Source organism: Paramisgurnus dabryanus, chromosome 8 (genome assembly GCF_030506205.2).
Source record: "Paramisgurnus dabryanus chromosome 8, PD_genome_1.1, whole genome shotgun sequence".
Taxonomy (NCBI): domain Eukaryota; kingdom Metazoa; phylum Chordata; class Actinopteri; order Cypriniformes; family Cobitidae; genus Paramisgurnus; species Paramisgurnus dabryanus.
In genome coordinates, this window is record NC_133344.1 from 14,751,412 (window position 1) to 14,770,161 (window position 18,750).

Consider the following 18,750-nt stretch of genomic DNA (forward strand, 5'->3'; position numbering starts at 1 on the left):
GGTCAGCGCTGTCATTGGTCTCTGACAGCTCTTACTGTGTCATGACCACCCCCACGTTTCCACAACAACCAACCTGACATGGAGAGCGCAGCTATCAAGATGTGGAGATAAACAATGCACGTCTTTGCGAAGTTCATTTGCTTTAACACAAAATTGCGTAGCTGTTCTATTAAAGCCTTTCTCACGGAGCTGTTTGCTAAAAAGCCCGTAATGTCACTATTTGTGTGTGGAGGACAGCTATGCATTTATAAAATCATCAGCTCAAACGTAAAAGAGACAGCGAATCTCTATGCAACGGACCAGGATTGGCTTGTTTGTTGTTAACCCACAATATAACACCCGGCTCACGTCACAACGGAAGCCCAGTGGCTCAAACATGTGGAGAACTTCCTGTATTTGGTTCGGCCCGAGGTCCAGCAGTGTTCACACCACAGGTGGGTCGCCCCAGAGTTCGGCAACAGCCGCTCCGAGACCACCTGTTTAGAGCGGTCTCGGAGCGGCCGTTTAGTGCGCACCCGAGTACGGCTGTTGTGTTCACACTGACCCAAACGCACCGTACTCGGAGCGACACGTCATTTGGGCCGACCTAAACAGTGTATATGTGAAAACACCCTAAAACCCTGTTTCTCCCAGTTGACACGGCAACACATAAACATCAGAAATCTCCACTTTAGCCAGAGGTTTTAGAAATAATCATTTTCAGTGATAAAAACAGGATTTTTATTGTGTAAAAGAGAGGCCAAAACCCAGGGAAATATCTGCATCTTTCCTTCCCGGGGCATCTGTTTTTGAGGGTTCACCTACAGATATAGACTGCATCTTTACAACTCATTATTAAGATAGATCACTTGTTGGTCAGTCCCCTTTTCTATATTTTAAATTTGTATAAATGTATTCCCAGTCAGATTCATGAACATGAATTTGTCTGGTAGTCTACCTGTTATATCAACTACAACTAATAATTGTCACAATTAGGATGAAGATACGGAAGACGGATTTACAAAATGACCTAACTTTAATAAAAACTCAGGAACATAACAGGAATGTGCATACACAATAGACAATAACCGACAAAGAGGGGAATATATACACAAGACTACAGGTGGAGACAATCAGCTTACACACAGGTGAAAACACTATGAAGACTAAACACATGACAATGACGGTCCTTACAATAATATTAACCTATAAAATTACCAAGTTCGGTGGAAAATGGTGATGGTAGCAATCAAGGTGGCCTGGGATGGAGTCACTACAAAAAAAGTTGCTAAGAGCTGCAGACATGATGCTATGTTTTAGTCAACAAGACACTGACATAACATAACATTGGATTTGGTATCTTACACACTCAACTCAGAAACAAACAAACAAAAAATCTCTTTCATCAATAACTCTATTGAAAAACATTATTCCTTTCCATAAATTTGCGGGAGACCGTCTTTTGGCAGCGTGAAAAAAAAAACGAGAAAACCAACTAGCTCAACCTTGTGCAACAATGTAAGCAGTCCGTGTTACTAACCCCACATTAGTCGATGCATTTTATACATCATCTATATTGTACCTAAAACTGTAAGGGGTCTAACTGCATTTGGACATTACGTTCAGTATTATAAATAACTACAGTACACATATCTGTAACTGTTATGTTCAACCTGATATATTTGATCTGTTTTATCACAGTGAAAGTAAATGTTCAAAGAAGATAAAGACACAATTTAGAATAAAATGACCTTTATATTGAGAAATGTTGCAAAATGTTCTTCAAATGTGTTTTTTAGCTATTAGCTTAGATTTAGATAAGAGAAGCTTAGATAGTTACAAGATAAGATTTAAAAAAAGAAAGATTTGCACTAATAATGTTACAACATATTATTGTGCATAACAAAACAGAAAGATAAACATTCAGTTATAGAGTTAACTTAAGTAAGAGATTTGTAGGTTGATTCTTCACTTCTTCTTTATTGATATATTGAGCTGTTGGCAAGAGTTTGCGGTGAGACTTTCTGTTTGTCTGAACACACAATGGAGGAGTTCTTGCGAAATCTTAATCTCCAAATTACAAATGTATATCTCCAATCATCTAAAGGCTGAAGTAAAAAAAAATTGTTCTCTTGCTGCCGTCAACGGTTTAGATGGTTGTTTCTTCTGTCTGAACATTTACTACCTGCAGACATTGAGAGTTTTGAGGAAGTGAAGTTGATCTCAAACCCAAAATTTGCTCCTCAATAAAAGCCCCCTCAAACACCAGCAGGAGAGACTTTTTAAGTTTCTTTTTATACTTATCACACATGAACACATAGAGGATGGGGTTCAGACAACTGTTTAGATAAGCCAGACAGTTAACAAAAGGTCCTGCAGCATTAATTTTCTCTTTAGCACTGTCACTCCAGTTATTCTTCACTGAACTTATTAAACACAATTGCTGAACATGGAAAGGAAACCAGCATATGAAAAAAGCCAGAATCACAGATATGATCCGGTAAGGACGAAGCTGCCTTCCTGTTTTGAGACGTTTTACTCGCACACCAATAGCTATGTATGAAGATGCAATGATTATAAAGGGAATTACAAATCCCAAAATAAACATCAGTGTGAACCGAAACATTATAACATTGATGAAATTTCCAGCATCCTGTACATACTCAGCAAAGCCAACAGGAATGCAGTAGCAGATGGATAATATCCACACAAATACACTGATGATTCTGGCTTTGACTAAAGTTCGTTTGTTCTGAGCCCAAACAACAAACCATGTGCACAGACATCGATCCACACTGATAACTGTCAGAAAGAAAACACTTGCAGACATATTTAGTGCAAAACCAAAATACAAACATATGCATTCATGTGATTGTTCAAGTCCAAAAGTATACTCTTGTCAAAGACAAAAACTATGTTGTAAACCAAGAATGTAATAAAAATAAAGTCAGCAATTGCCAAATTGAGAAACCAAATGGAGTTGACTGTCTTCTTAATTTTGTAGCCGGTCACAAAGATGACAAGTCCATTTCCAATGACACCTACGACTAAGATGACAAAATATATGCATATCTCAAAGATTTCAATGTTTGTTAAGTTCTTCTGACTTTGGTCAGATTTTGATCTCCCAATATTTGTGCCCACTGCAGAAAGAAAAGAGAGAGAAATGACTCATGATTACAAACTCATGCTCAGTGAAAAGTGAACCTGTTTAATTAATTCACCAAACAAAAAAGCTTAAAAACCTGTTAAAGCGAACCGGGCCCGTGCGTGGTCCTGACGCGTTTTGTTTACAAACTATTAAGTTTACAATACATTATACTGATGAAGAAGGTTATTAAACTTGTCATGCCATATATCATTAGAAAGGTTGGAGGGTTTAGATTTCATTTTTAAGTGCTGTTCCACTAAATAAATGCTCTAGCAAAATTAATAATACATTTTATGCAACGAGGTCATATTTTAATTTGTTCATTCATAAAATGACTTCACGCTCTTATTATGAAACTGCGCCTCCCTCATAACTTTAGACGAATTCACACTGCTGAAATCTCATTGCTTAAGCATTCACAATATAACATCCATTCGCAGTTTTAGTCCACAAATGTATTACATAAGAGAATTATTGATATTTCTTCGTTGTTTCCATGTGATTTTGCATCAAATAATCCTAAATCCATATTGTTATTCAACAACTGCACACGCAGCGCGATTCTAATATGGAAAAGGCATACGCGATCAGGTCAGTCAGAGTATTATGTTTAAAATGAGTCCACACACATTATGATTAATATTTCACATACAGCTAATAAGTTTAGTGTTTTACTGATGTTTTTGTGTGTTATTTTCGTGTACCTGTTATCTTCAGTAACTTAGACTGCTTGTCATTCTGATGCACATTCGCTATTTGCAGACATTGTTGAATGTACCTAACATTATGCAAGTACTCTGAATGTATATTGTGAGGACAAAAGCTTATTATTAGTAACAGATCGCTGTCTGGGTGCTTTTCTATCGCCCATCACTGAATGAATGGTTACGCAATTTACTCGCGATAGAGATACGTCACCGCCATTAATATGAATGCTTCTTTTATCACTTCACAACAACTGGTGAGAGTGCTTTAGTTTTTAAAACATGAGGTGTCCACAATGTAAATAGTTTTATTTTTATTTTAAAAACTTCATAATTACTATGTTCTGTGTAGTTTACGGTTACTAGATTATTTCAATATTTAAATTAAAACACATTTTTGTCAAATGTGTATACAATGTTTTTATGTAATTAATAAAGTTTTGTATATACATACTCTAGGTAATAACCACATGTAAATAATTATTTATAAAGCTTTTTCTACTTTACTCTACATCATTATAGCAGGTGATGATTTGGAGGAGCCCAGTGGCCATTTTTTGAAATGTGCCATGGTGAAGATCAAAGCTTACAGTAACCTTATTTTTTATCATATCATCTTCAAATTTAAAACATAGATTGGTCAGACATGTGGTCTTAAGTCTATGTTGTTTTTGGGTTGGTATGGCATATTTAATATGACATTATTAATTAAATAAAAACACGTTTAATTTTAATAAAACATTTTCACCACACTTCAGTGTCTATAACATTTAGCTTTTTTTACATATCTGAATTCTGATAACTGAGAAGTAAAGACACAACTGTCTTCTTTTTAAAGATATCAAAATTGTGTCTGTAGGTCAAAGGGTTTTGGAACTACAGCTGTTTTAGTGTGGGCATGTAAATTTCATGATTTGGCCTGAAAACGGCTGTCTGGATTAACAGGTTAAAATAGTTTAAAGAACATTCATCTAAACTATATGTGTAGTCTATGACTGACTAATAATATTGACAGCGGGGAAGATAATTTTTTGACACTTCAGCATTTTTATCAGTAAGGGGATTTCTAAGTGGGCTATTTATAACAGATTTAGCCATCATCAGAGGTGTAAAGTACTTGAGTAATTTTACTTGATTACTGTACTTAAGTATTATTTTTGGGGATTTTTACTTTACTTGAGTACAATTAAAAATCAATACTTTTACTTAATTACATTTTTTAAGAAAAATAAGTACTTTTTACTCCTTACAATTTTATTTACAGTCAAAAAGTAGAGATCAATTCATTCTATTTTCCCTTGCTCTTACCAAACCAATTGAATTTTGCTGATGGCCAGTTTAACTTAAATGTAATTCATTCTGGAGCCTTTGGACCATTTCAAGGAATTGGCCAACAGTTTATCTGATGATGAAACCGTCAACACATGAAGTGTCTTCCTGTGTGACACGTTCCCTGCTATTTGCAGTCTCTCTATCAAGACTAAGACCTTGTTCACACTGTCAGTCCAAATCTGATTTTGGTGCATATCCAATTTGACAGATTCGCTGTCCATATTGTGTATCACAACTGTTCAGATCTGATCTGTGCTTCCTGTTGCATTCTGCCGTTTTCCGGATTAACTTCACTGTTTCTATGGCAATGATGTCGCTCTGGCACGGCAGTCTGCATCGACTTCTGACGTGTTTACGTGATGCAACAGCATGACATAACCAAAAAGCTACACAAATGCGATCAGGGCGGTCAGACTGAAGTGGATTTCCAGAAATGCAATTTGAAAAACTATTTCAAACCACCACTGGATGTAGCGTGAAAAGGATTAGAAAAAACAGATTTCATGTGGTTTTTGGCCGTTCACACATTCTAAATGTGATTGGATTCCTATCGGATATGCACCAAAATCGGATTTGGACTGACAGTGTGAACAAGGTCTAATACACCTCTTACTGCAACAGCTGCCCGTGAGAGGCTTGATAGAGCTTGAATTTTGAAATTTAGCGTCTGGTTAAGTTAAATTAAAGGTATTACAACTTTGAGTAGCATGTTGCTTAAAATAATGCACACCCTAGCTGGTAACGCGGCACGACACAAAGCGGAGTTTGCATTATTTTCGAATAATTCAAAGGACCGAAGTCATTTATTCCGGTTACACCACGGTTACCACAAACATTGCTCTGGTGCCTATTTTAAAGAAATGAAAGGTTAGGTGTGCGGTTATTAAAAAATAATCAACACCCATAGCACATTTCTCAGCCAATCAGAATCAAGCATTCAACAGACCCGTGGTATAAATAAATACAATTAGATAAAAACAGTTGTAAAGCAGGATAAAACCTTGTATGTGGTTCATTCACTTCATGTTTTTAGAGATTAAAGCTTAAACAAGAATCTCTAGTTTTCATTCTTCCTGATACTTTTACTTTTTTAATACTCAAGTACAGTGGCGGTTCTACACGGAGGCCAAGGGTGGCCCGTGCCTCTGTAGACATGTCCCTGGCCACCCCTGTGGCCACCCCGTGCTGACCAAATAAAAAAGTATAAATTTATTTTGATTTTACACGCGAGCGCCAAAAGCGGAACTAATGCGACGCAACGTTCTACACGGGCAAATTAGAGTGGCGCACCCAACCACTAGCCGCCTGTGGGTGCTGCTCGGCGAGTGTCTCAATCCGTTCCCAACCTCCCGATGTTGAGAATGTGTATGCAGGTTTGGGCACTGGTAAGGACTCTAGCTCACTTCACATTGGGACACACTGTTCACTTGTTCTCCTGTGACGTGGCTGCGTGTTGTGATCATTTACAGCTGTTACTCATCAACAACCGGCAAAACCAACATCTCGCTAACTTTTTAAAGTTTACACATTGTAAAAAGCGCTGTAATTATGCTCTTACATATACGTGCATAAAATTGGAGGAATATAATTAAATGTTACATATAAACATTTTTACAATTTAAAAATAAATATTATTTTAAATGTTGATTAGATTGTGGTCCCTAACTGTCTAGCAATGTGTATTTATATGTAAACTAAAACAAACGTTTGTCTTTATAAAAGTTTGCATTTCATAAAGTTTATTGAGTAGGCTTGCATGCTTTTCGGTTGGGGGGCTTTAGAAAAGAGCCCAGCTCCCCTTTTGCACCTGCACTCACTCTTGTATTAAATAAAAAAGTATATGATTGTAAACTAAAATAAAGTTTACGGGGTAGTTCCCTTTCAGTCGGTCACTACGACGTCACGTCGTGACCGACGAATTGGGAACTCGCTTAGAGAGACCAATCTGCTTCGTATACTACTAAAACGCCAATGAACTTGGCATTGAGATATTTGCATAATGCTGGCGCCGCCCCGCCAGGTGCCTTTATAAGCAGCAGGTGCAAATAGGGAAATTAGCTTTTTCGCTTCGAAAGCCGGCTTTATCTGCTACTGAGAAGCTACTTTACTCTGTTGGGATTTGATTGCTGAAGTTGGTTGAACTAGCAGTATCACAGCGGACGCTTCGCTTATTCCACGGCTCTACATCTGTTTATTGTTTTGAGTTTAGTGTGTGCGTTGCCTTCCTGTGCGCTCATCAACTAAGCATCTGAGTGAATTTCCCTAAAAGAGTGATACGAGAGAGCTTTGTGCCTTGTTAAAGGCAGCCACTCTCTCGTATATGCGGGGATCAGCGTCCTTTTCAGGATAGCTTTTCGCCCGTGCGATCTTGGATGCGAGAAGTATAAGGGTTCCAGTGACGGTCACGAGCGCTGTCTTCGTGCTCAGGCATCGAGCACTCCGGGGCTGCGTTCGTGGAGAGTTTCTGTTCTCTCTGTGAGAGCATAACCCTCTTGGATTGCGGAGACGACTGTCGTTTCTACGGGAACGCTGTCCGCGCCTTTGCAGTGCTGACGCCGCCATGGTGCGGCTGTCAAGCGCTCGCAGGGCGCCCTTCGCGTCACTACGCTGAGTAGGACGGAGGATGCGTCCTCCACCTACCGGCCTTCTCATCCTCAGCCGGTTGAGGCTCCGGTGGAGACTGCAGAGTCGTGTTCTACGATGTCTGCCGAATCCATTGGACCTCCTTCTGGTCCCGTCACTTCTGCAGCATCAGAGGGGTGTCCATTTTTCCTCCGAGGCAGAGTCGTTCCGGAGATGGCGGCCGTGCCCGCGAGCGGCGGAGACGGTAGAGTTGGAAAGGTTAACCCCTCTCCGCCCGAACCGTCCCGCCCACATGATTGGTACTTCGGAGCTGCTCGGGCCTCTCGGTCCTCTCCTCCTGTGCCTTTCTTCCCCGACGGCACGAAGAGCTGACGTGATTTGCGGCCGTCCGGCCGTTCAGCTTTCACCCCTCACCTCCCTCACCAACGGAGCCGCTGAGGGCGGGGACCCCTTCAGTGGAGCGGGATGCGTTCCTGGAGGGACCACCCAACCCTTCCCTCCCGTGTTTGTAGACAGTCGTCCGGTTACGGACGCTGCCCATCAGGCATGCCGGAGAGGCGGCTTCAGCCCTGCACGTAATAACGTTGCTGCAGGCTCACAAAGGATTTACCAGGGAGGCCGCGACCTTCAGTCGTGCGATGTCCACCTCAGTGGTTCAAGATCGCCACCTTTGGCTGTGTCTGGCTGACATGACGGACGCAGACGAGAACAACTTGAATGTTCCTGTCTCACAGACCGGCCTCTTCGGCGAGCCAGGGGAGTCGTACAGCTCCGCTGCACAGACTGAGGCGATCTCCTAGGTCATGCCCCGGCGGAACAGAGCTGCCCTTGGTCCGTCGGCGTCCTGCGGCGACCACCTCCGTTCCCCTCCTCGGACCCCATCTCGGCAGCGCAGGGGAACCGGTCGTCAGCAGCTCGCCCCGCCCGCTTAGCCGCTTCCCGTGAAAATCGGGAGTTTAAGTGGCCAGTGAAGGGCGACCCGGATTGGCAGAGGATCACTCTTCAGGAGATGGAGCTCCTTCCCCCGATAGAGGGTCGGGTGGAAAATCCTTGGTTTGCATATGTTCCACCGGCTGTTTAGCCGGTACCCACTAACCACACATAGAGTGCATTCCTCTTCCCTCTCCAGGTCTCCAGAGGATCGAGAGAGCCGTGAGCGGGCACACACCAGCTCACCCTTCCTCTCCTCTATCGCCAGCGGGTGACCTGAGGAGTCCGAGCTCTCCGCTGAGGAGACCGGACCACCAGCACCCTTATCGGAGTCTGCGCTCTCCGCAGAGGAGACCAGATGACCGTCACCCTCAGCGGGCTCAGGTCAGTGTCACACACACATACTGTAGATGTTTATGCTGTCACAGCAGACGCACCGGCAGTCCCACCTGTCTCGCTTCGCTGCCCCACCGCGGGTACTTCGGTAGTGTCGTTATTTCTCCTCGTACGGTGCCTGGGTGCTTGGCTTCAGTTCCCAGCCCGTTTCGTTGGGTTTTACGCACGATCCGCCTCGGTTACGAATCCGGCACACCCCAAAATTTCGGGCTTTCGTTTCACTGTAGTGAAAGCGTCCGATGCACATGTACTGCGTGCAAAAGTCGATATCCTGTTGGCGAAGGATGTTCGAGCCGGTCCCTCTTACCGAGATGATGATGATAGGGTTTTTCCAGCCTTTATCTCATAGTACCCAAAATACACGGCGGGTTACGATCGATTTGATTTACGCACCGGCTCTACGAAGGTGTTCTTTTTGGATGATAACGCCGAGGCTCGTATTTCAATATTCAGATCGGTTTGCAGCCTTAGACCTGTAGACGTGTACTTTATGTGTCCATCTCCCCTCGCTTTAGACCGTTTTTCGCTCTGCGTCGTGGGGTGGGCATATTAATACGAAGTACACCATTCGAGCTGTCTCTCTCTCTCCGTGTCTCCATGTGCTAGTCACGGCATTAAAATGTCAGAGAGAGAGCGTTGTTCGCATTCTGCTTTTTTCTACGTCGACTTATAATAGCCCGTTCTTGGCAGACGTGCGCGAACACAGAGAGTTAATGCTTTGGCATCTCGCTCGTTTAAGTCTTCAGGTCGACTGGGAAAGAGCAACTTTGCCCCGTGCAGAGGTTCCTTTTTCTCAGTATGGAAATAAGACTCGGTCGACTAATTGACGTGTTTAACAAGAGCGCGCAACCAGTCAGTTCTGACTTGCCTCGGTTTAATTCGAGGGAAGTACGCGGTCCCTCTGAAACAATTTCAGAAGCTCCTGGACATATGACAGCATGCTGCGGTTGTGACGCCGCCCGAGCTGCTTCATATGAGACCGCTTCAGCATTGGCTTACGATCGAGTCTCGAGGAGAGCGTGGCACACCGACATACACCGTGTAAACATTGCACCTGCGTGTCATTTAAATTTTTCCCCGTGGTAGACCCGGCATTTCCGATAGAAGATATGCCCCTGAGGGGTCTCCTGGCATTCTGTATATTGCAATGCCCTCAGCACGGGATGATCAGCCACGTATGACGGGCTTGCAGTCTCAGGGGTGTGCATAGCACCCCAACTGCCGCGAGCGGTGCGCTGTATATCTGGGACTTGTACGCTCCGCTATGGAGATGCGAGGGAAGGATGTATTAGCCGACACCAATAACATTGCGACTGTTGCGTTATTTACCGTTAAGGCGGTTTTGCGCTCTCGTCACCTGTCGCATCTCGCTCGTCATCTCCTCCTTTGGAGTCAGAAGCATCTGAGGTCCCTTCGTGCCATTTACATCCCGGGTTCGCTCAATACAGCGGCAGACGCGCTTCCCGAGCTGCGCCCCCGGCGAATGGCGACTCCACCTCCAGACGGTCCAGCTAATTTGGAAGAAGTTCGGTTGTGCGTAGATAGATCTGTTTGCGTCGCCGGACGATACCCACTGTCGCCTATTTTATTCACTAACCGAGGGCAGCCTCGGCGTGGATGCGTTGGCACACAGCTGGCCGCGGGGGGTGCGTAAATACGCATTCCTTCCAGTGAGCTTTATTGCGCAGACACTGTGCAAAGTCAGGCAGGACGTGGAGAGCCTTTTATTAGTCGCCCCGTACTGGATTGGTTTTCAGAGTTAATGCTCCTCGCGACAGCCCCTCCCTGACGATTTCCCCTGAGGAAAGACTTTCTTTCTTTAGGAAGGGGCACATTATGGCACCCGCGCCCCGACCTGTGGGATTTCCATGTATGGTCGTTGAGCGCGCGCAAGGTTTAGGTGATTTATCGCAAGCGGTATCTAACACCATCGACGCGGTTCGAGCACCGTCCACAAGACGGGCTTACGCGCTTAAAGAAACCTTTTTCGTCACCCGGTGCTCTTCGCAACGCGAGGACCCCAGAGAATGCCCATTAACATTGTGCTTTTATATCTTTAACATAGGTTAGATGGTAGGCTGTCCCTCCGCCATTAAAGTTGATATCGCCGCTATTCTGCTCATCACTCTCTTATCAACGGCAGATCAGTTGGCCGGCATGATTTAATTATTTCATTTTAAGAGGCGCTCGCAGGCTAAACCCCTCGCACCCTCCCTCTTTCCTCCTGAGACCTGTCCATGGTGCTGAAGCCTTCAGGTCTCCCTTTTGAGCCTTTGCAGTCTACGAGTCTGATGTTTTTATCAATGAAAACTCTGACCCTGATAGCATTGGCCTCCATGAAGAGAGTAGGGGATTTACATGCATTCTCTGTTGACGATTCGTGCTTTTAGTTTGGTCCTGCTGTCTCACTGAGACCCAGACCAGGCTACGTGCCCAAAGTTCCCACCACTCCCTTCAGAGATAAGGTGGTGAGCTTGCAAGCGCTGCCCCCGGAGGACGCAGACCCAACCATGGCTTTGTTGTGCCCCGTACGCGCACTGCGACTCTACGTGGATCGCACGCAAAGCCTCAGGACCTCAGACCAGCTCTTTGTTTGTTATGGTGGCCAGCAGAAAGGGAAAGCTGTCACTAAGCAGAGGATGTCTCATTGGATAGTTGATACTATCGCCCTGGCTTATAATCTTCAGGGTATTCCTTGCCCCTTTAATTTGAGAGCGCACTCCACACGGAGTGTTGCCTCATCTTGGGCTTTAGCTCGTGGTTCCTCGCTAACAGACATCTGTAGAGCTGCTGGTTGGGCGACACCTAATACGTTCACTAGATTTTACAGTGTTCGTATCGAGCCTGTATCCTCTCGTGTTCTTTCCTCATCAGGGGGAGCACGGAGAGCAGTCTCGCAGGTCGGCTTGCAGCCTCCAACTGATGCTTCATAACTGTGTCAGTATGGAAGGCCTTCAGAACAAAGATGCGTAATGGTTTGAATTGTTCTTCCTCCGCTGCCTTGGCAGCCTTTGTTGCGGAGCATTGGCTGTCAGCCTTTCACTAGCTGTATCCTCGCGAACCTACGTGTCTGGCTCGGGCTCCACATTGTGTCCCACCGGGTTCCTTTGTGAGTATTTTTCCGTGGGGTTAATCCTACCAGCCCACGTTTCCCTTAGCAGAGCACTGCTTTGCTTACACAGCCACGGCTGTCTTTATTCCTCAACTACGGTTGACTTCGCCCACCATTAGCCCTTAAGACGGGCAGTGGCTTCCGCAGCGTTCCTATCCCGCTCAGGTAGGGCGCTTCCCAGTCGCTGGCACTTCTGTGGGGTTAAAGGAACATCTAGTGCCCGGCCTTCTGCCTTAAAACCTATCTCCTCCTCCTTAAGTGGAACCGGAGGGCTTTACGCAGACACTGGAAGAGGTCAGCCCCTAGTGGCGTTTTGGTAGGGATTCCCAATTCGTCGGTCACGACGTGACGTCGTAGTGACCGACTGAAAGGGAACGTCTCGGTTACGGATGTAACCCTCGTTCCCTGAAGGAGGGAACGGAGACGTCACGTCCCGTCGCCACAGGTGCTGCCACCTGCTGTTTATCGGCCGGTCTCATTTTCTCGGCTTTCTCAGCGAAAAGAAGCTAATTTCCCTATTTGCACCTGCTGCTTATAAAGGCACCTGGCGGGGCGGCGCCAGCATTATGCAAATATCTCAATGCCAAGTTCATTGGCGTTTTAGTAGTATACGAAGCAGATTGGTCTCTCTAAGCGAGTTCCCAATTCGTCGGTCACGACGTGACGTCTCCGTTCCCTCCTTCAGGGAACGAGGGTTACATCCGTAACCGAGACGTTTCCCAGAAAGGGACTAGTCCTAGACTAAAATAAATGTAAGAGCTGTCCAAACTGAAAACAACTTGCAATGCCATATCTTAAAATACAGCTTTGTTTTGCTTCAAAATGCACACAAGTAATGTATACTGTATGTTAAAACTAGTTATATTTCCTAATTAAACTAAGGCCTAGTCCTATCTTAAACCAATTCCTGTAACCACCCCTATAATCTTTAAATATAATTTCTTGCCATTTTTTTATGTGCCCCTCTGGTAAAATACTGGTCCCTCCTTGGCCCCCCTAGTGAAATTTGTCTAGAACCGCCACTGCTCAAGTACAATTTTAATGTGGTACTTTTTACTTTTACTCAAGTATGATTCTAGCCTGATACTTCTACTTTGAATTGAGTAAAATTTACACTCCATACTTGTACTTTCACTCAAGTAACATTTTGAGTACTTTTTACACCTCTGGCCATCATGTAATCATCAACAAAGGCTTTTCTAAAAAGTATTAAATAAAGTGTGTTCAATACTTATTCCCTGTGTCATTTCACTTTATTTATTATAACTCAACTTGTATACTTAAATGTTCTGATATCTGTGCATGAATTCAATATTTGGCTTGATGGCTACATCTGGTGGAAATTTTGTGTCAATAGCCTCACTTACAAAACCCCTTTAAAAATGCTGATGTGTCAAATACTTATTTTCCCCTTCTGTATAATGGAGAATTACATTTTTTGGTCCTAGCAACATGGGTTTAATTTTAAGGACATGCTGAAAAACAATGTATATTGTAGATGCAATGTAGGTGTCAATGTCTCCTACAGCTTATGTAGTTTAGTTCAATAATTCAATTCAATTCAATTCAATTTTATTTATATAGCGCTTTTCACAAAAGTCAATTGTTTCAAAGCAGCTTTACATAAATAGAAGCAGTGAAAAGCACAGAAAACGACAGATAGCACAACAGAATACATGATAGCATGAGCAGTTAAATTTGCTGCGGCTATGACTCAATATTATAATTGCACGTATTACTAAAGCAACGTATTGAAGAGGAAGCTAGGTAAAGCCCAAAAAGGCTGCCTCCCCGGGGTGAAAAACCCCCTAGGAGAAAAAAAAACCCCGGGCTTTTATCCGAGGAAAAATAAGTCCTAGGAGGGAAAAACCCTTGGGAGAACGGAAATGGAGATTTAGCGGAGATTAAGCTGTTCTGCCGGTGATCGTTGGTCAGGTATCAGCTGGGCATAACGTTGAAGGACGGCCAGTAGATCAGAGGTGTGCCGACTTTCACATCTACCGGGACTGGGTCTGTTTGTCTCGTCCTCGGGTCGAGGACGAGACAGGGAGAGAAAAACAAAATCGTATTAGCGTAGCAGCCATTCATATGTATTGAAGTGTCACACAGTGATGTGGTTTAACTCAGCTTAGTTCCAGACAGACTAAATATTGCGGCATAATTATGTTATCCACAGTTGAGGATTTAGCAAATTGGGGGCCCAATGCGAGGGTATATATGGTAAATAAGGGTCACCTTCCGATCTTTAAGAGAAAATGAAACCTGACGACCCGTTTGACTAAGGCCTAAAGCCCCACTGTCGTCGTTAATGCAGGTTCAGTGGCAAACGGGTCTATATTGTATACCATTTACAGGACCAGGAGAAGACGCCAAAAAAAAAACATCGCAACCCGACCATACGTGTTAACCCGTTTGACTAAGGCCAGAAGCCCCACTGTCGTCGTTAATGCAGGTTCAGTGGCAAACGGGTCTGTATGGCATACTATTCATAAGACTTACGATAGCGCCAAAATCGCAACCCGACCATACGTGCCAACCCGTTTGACTAAGGCTGGAGGCCCCACTGTCGTCGTTAATGCAGGTTCAGTGGCAAACGGGTCTGTATGGCATACTATTCATAAGACTTACGATAGCGCCAAAATCGCAACCCGACCATACGTGCCAACCCGTTTGACTAAGGCTGGAGGCCCCACTGTCGTCGTTAATGCAGGTTCAGTGGCAAACGGGTCTGTATGGCATACTATTCATAAGACTTACGATAGCGCCAAAATCGCAACCCGACCATACGTGCCAACCCGTTTGACTAAGGCTGGAGGCCCCACTGTCGTCGTTAATGCAGGTTCAGTGGCAAACGGGTATGTATGGCATACTATTCACAAGACACACGAAAGCGCGAAAAACGCAACCCGACCATACATACCAACCCGTTTGACTAAGGCTGGAGGCCCCACTGTCGTCGTTAATGCAGGTTCAGTGGCAAACGGGTCTGTATGGCATACTATTCATAAGACTTACGATAGCGCCAAAATCGCAACCCGACCATACGTGCCAACCCGTTTGACTAAGGCTGGAGGCCCCACTGTCGTCGTTAATGCAGGTTCAGTGGCAAACGGGTATGTATGGCATACTATTCACAAGACACACGAAAGCGCGAAAAACGCAACCCGACCATACATACCAACCCGTTTGACTAAGGCTGGAGGCCCCACTGTCGTCGTTAATGCAGGTTCAGTGGCAAACGGGTCTGTATGGCATACTATTCACAAGACACACGAAAGCACCAAAATCGCAACCCGACCATACGTGCCAAACCGTTTGACTAAGGCCGAAAGCCCCACTGTCGTCGTTAATGCAGGTTCAGTGGCAAACGGTGGCAAACTATTTAATGCAATTCATTTTAAGTGTTCATGTAGAAAAGGTTTTTATTTATTTATTTGGTTGGTCTGTGTTATGACCGTGAGTGCTTTGTTCCGTGAAAATAACTATTGCGAGTTAAGAACCTTTACTAGACAAATTATGCGAATGCTTTGTTGAAGAGAAAAGTTTTAAGTCTAGATTTAAAATGATCGACTGTGTCTGATTCTCGGACATCGGTTGGTAAATCATTCCAGAGCTTAGGGGCTAAGTAGGAAAAGGATCTTCCACTTTTAGACACTTTTGATAGTCTAGGGATAATCAATAGGCCAGAATTTTGCGACCGTAGTGTGCGTGATGGATTGTATTCTGATAGTAATTCTCTAAGATATGAGGGTGCTAAGCCATTTAAAGCTTTGTAGGTGATTAATGATATTTTAATAATAATACTGAGATGATTAAGAATCAACATAGATTTTAATATCTATTGAGATCTAAAGGATGTAAGCTGTTAATTTTTAAACAGAAACAAAAAAGTGATACATACTTTTACTCAATTACAATGAAAGTAAAAGGTCCTCAACATTCCCATTTTGCAAGACTTTTCACATTGACTGTATTAAAAACAGAAATCAATTTTCTTTATTAAAAGAGGCACAAAAACATAAGACATCTATTTTAGATAGATGTCAATGGGTATACAGTAAACACCATTATCTTCTTTTTATTTCTTTATTTCTGTCCTTATGTCTTCAGGTAGATGTTGTCAAGGTTTAAAATGTCAAAATGGTTGCATGAACAATTATTGTCAGTTTCCTCTTTTATAAAGGGGATTAGGGTGGGGTGATGATGTAAGAAGCTATAAGATGCTAATTTATAAAACCATTTTTATATCGGATTTCACAACCAACAGAACTACAGGCATGTTTAACAAAACACATTTAGTTTATAAGTGTTTATAGTTTTATTATGTTTTATCAGTGCTAAGAGGGAGCAAAGTTTGATTTATTTAACATACACTGTTAAACATTTTTGTACATTTTACAGTTATTTACTGTAGAGTGTATCACCCAGTATAATACTGCAAACTATTTGTACAGTAAATAACTATAAGTCGCATCGCATTATGAGAATTTTCTGTGACTTCAAACATTATATACAGTAATTTATTGTACTTTTAAAAATTGCTGTATGGTACTGTATTTATTTTAACAGTCTTTTTGGCGGTATTTTAATTATTCACACAAATCTTATTTTCGCATAATCTTGTTTTTGACAGTTGCATACATAAAGGCGTTGACATGACGCAGTTCAGGGGAGCAGATAAACTGAAGATTTTTCAACAAAGACTTATCTTATTCCCCGCCATCCTTTAAAAAAAAAAAAACATGGCAGCATTTTTTGTGATTTTCACAAAAGTTTCACAAAATGCCTTCCAGGAAAATGTTCTTCTATAAATATATAGACATACAAATATATAAAATCTAAGAACAGACCCTCTGCTTTCAAACAAACATTTATTCATATCTTCTCTTTTTATTACCTCTTAAATATGGGTAGGTTTCTTCAAAAAGAACCAATTTTGGGCAAAGAGCTGAAATAATAGCATTTTTGTAAAGGAATTTTGTTAGAGATCAGATTCAGAATGATTACCAAAACATACATGTAGTTTAAAATTAATTAAACCAGTTTTTGCTTCAGTTTTTATAAAATGGGTAAGAGTGCTCCCTAGTGGAATACAGAATACCATAAAACTCGTCAGGAAAGCTAGCCTGGCTCCGCCCTCCTACGTGCTTCCGCTTAATTTTCATTTCGCTTCAGTACTAGGTCTGGGACTGCTGTGTAGAGTTTCGTTTTCTCCTGCAAAAATCTGCAGGTCCTATCAGCGAACAGAGGGGGGTGGCTAAGAACGATTACGTTGAGGTTGTGCGTCAGTTTGAGTAGTAGTTCAGTAATGGCAGCGGCGAAAGACGTGAGAAAATCTATTCGGTCCGTTGTTGCAAAGATGCGAATATACAGAAGTTAAAGCCGGAGCAAGAAAAATGTAATGGGACATTTTAAAAATGTTAACCGGATAAATGCGTAACATAGCTTAACGCATTATAACGGTAATATTAGAAGACCAAATTGAATATAAACCTTATTAATAATTTATATGTATGTGACTCGGAAAGACTTTATAATGAGATCAGAGTTCTTATCACTGTTGACGGGTACCTGCAGCGTGTACTTGAACCGTGGTGATTGACATCTCTTCACCAATAGTGTTGTTTTGGCAGCCTGTTTTAATTTTAGTTTTAGTTTAGTCTTTGTGACAAGCTGTTATTTTAGATTTTATTAGTCACGTTCATACTCTTTTTAGTCTAGTCAAGTTTTAGTCGACTAAAAGTCTTGGCATTTTTGTCTTATTTTAGTCAGTGAAATTGTATTTTAGTCTCTTTTTAGTAATGCAATTCTATACCCATATAATATAATGACTTAGTAGTAGTATAGACAAAACAATATTTTCTTTTAGCCAAACCCATTTCAAACAAAAGTAATATTATTGTTACTTTATAGACTCAAGAAAACATCCATTCCAGCCATGGAAGATGCTCTGATTTGAATTTACAAGATATTTATTTTACTATACTCTGAGTGAGTGACTTGACTGTTCGTAAGAGTCTACATATAAAAGTGTAATCAGAAGTATTCAAAGCAAACACACACACACACACACGCACGCACGCGTGCACGCACGCACACACACACACACACACACACACACACACACACACACACACAGGGTCAAATATACACATTGCATATTGTACACTATTAAAAATTAAGTTTTTTTTTTATTTTTCTTATTTGTCAGTCAAAAATTTAACTAATAATGAAACAAACACATAACATTACAGCATAGATGTAAATTCTTACCCATTTTCTTTGTCTTTATTTTCTACTGTATGTCTGCAGGTTGATGTTGTCAATGCCCACAACAACATCTCTGTGATTTCCCTTTATAAGGGAGAATAGGGGTGGGATGTGGAGTAAAACAGAGAAATATGCTTCTGTAGAAAGGCATTTTAAATACCATCTTCCAATAACAAATTTCCCATACCAGATAAAATTAGAGCCAATTTTACATTAGGGTTAACCCTCTGGGGTCTGTAAGTTTATTGGCCCTTTGAGAAGTTTTGATCTGCACTAACATTTTGCCTTTTTCA

General features: G+C 42.4%; 1 pseudogene; it reads right to left on the reverse strand.

Annotated features, from left to right (window-relative positions):
* Positions 1-1,031: 1,031 nt before the first annotated feature.
* LOC135770360 (C3a anaphylatoxin chemotactic receptor-like) lies at positions 1,032-18,511 on the reverse strand (annotated as a pseudogene).
* Between the last annotated feature and the right edge of the window lie 239 nt (positions 18,512-18,750).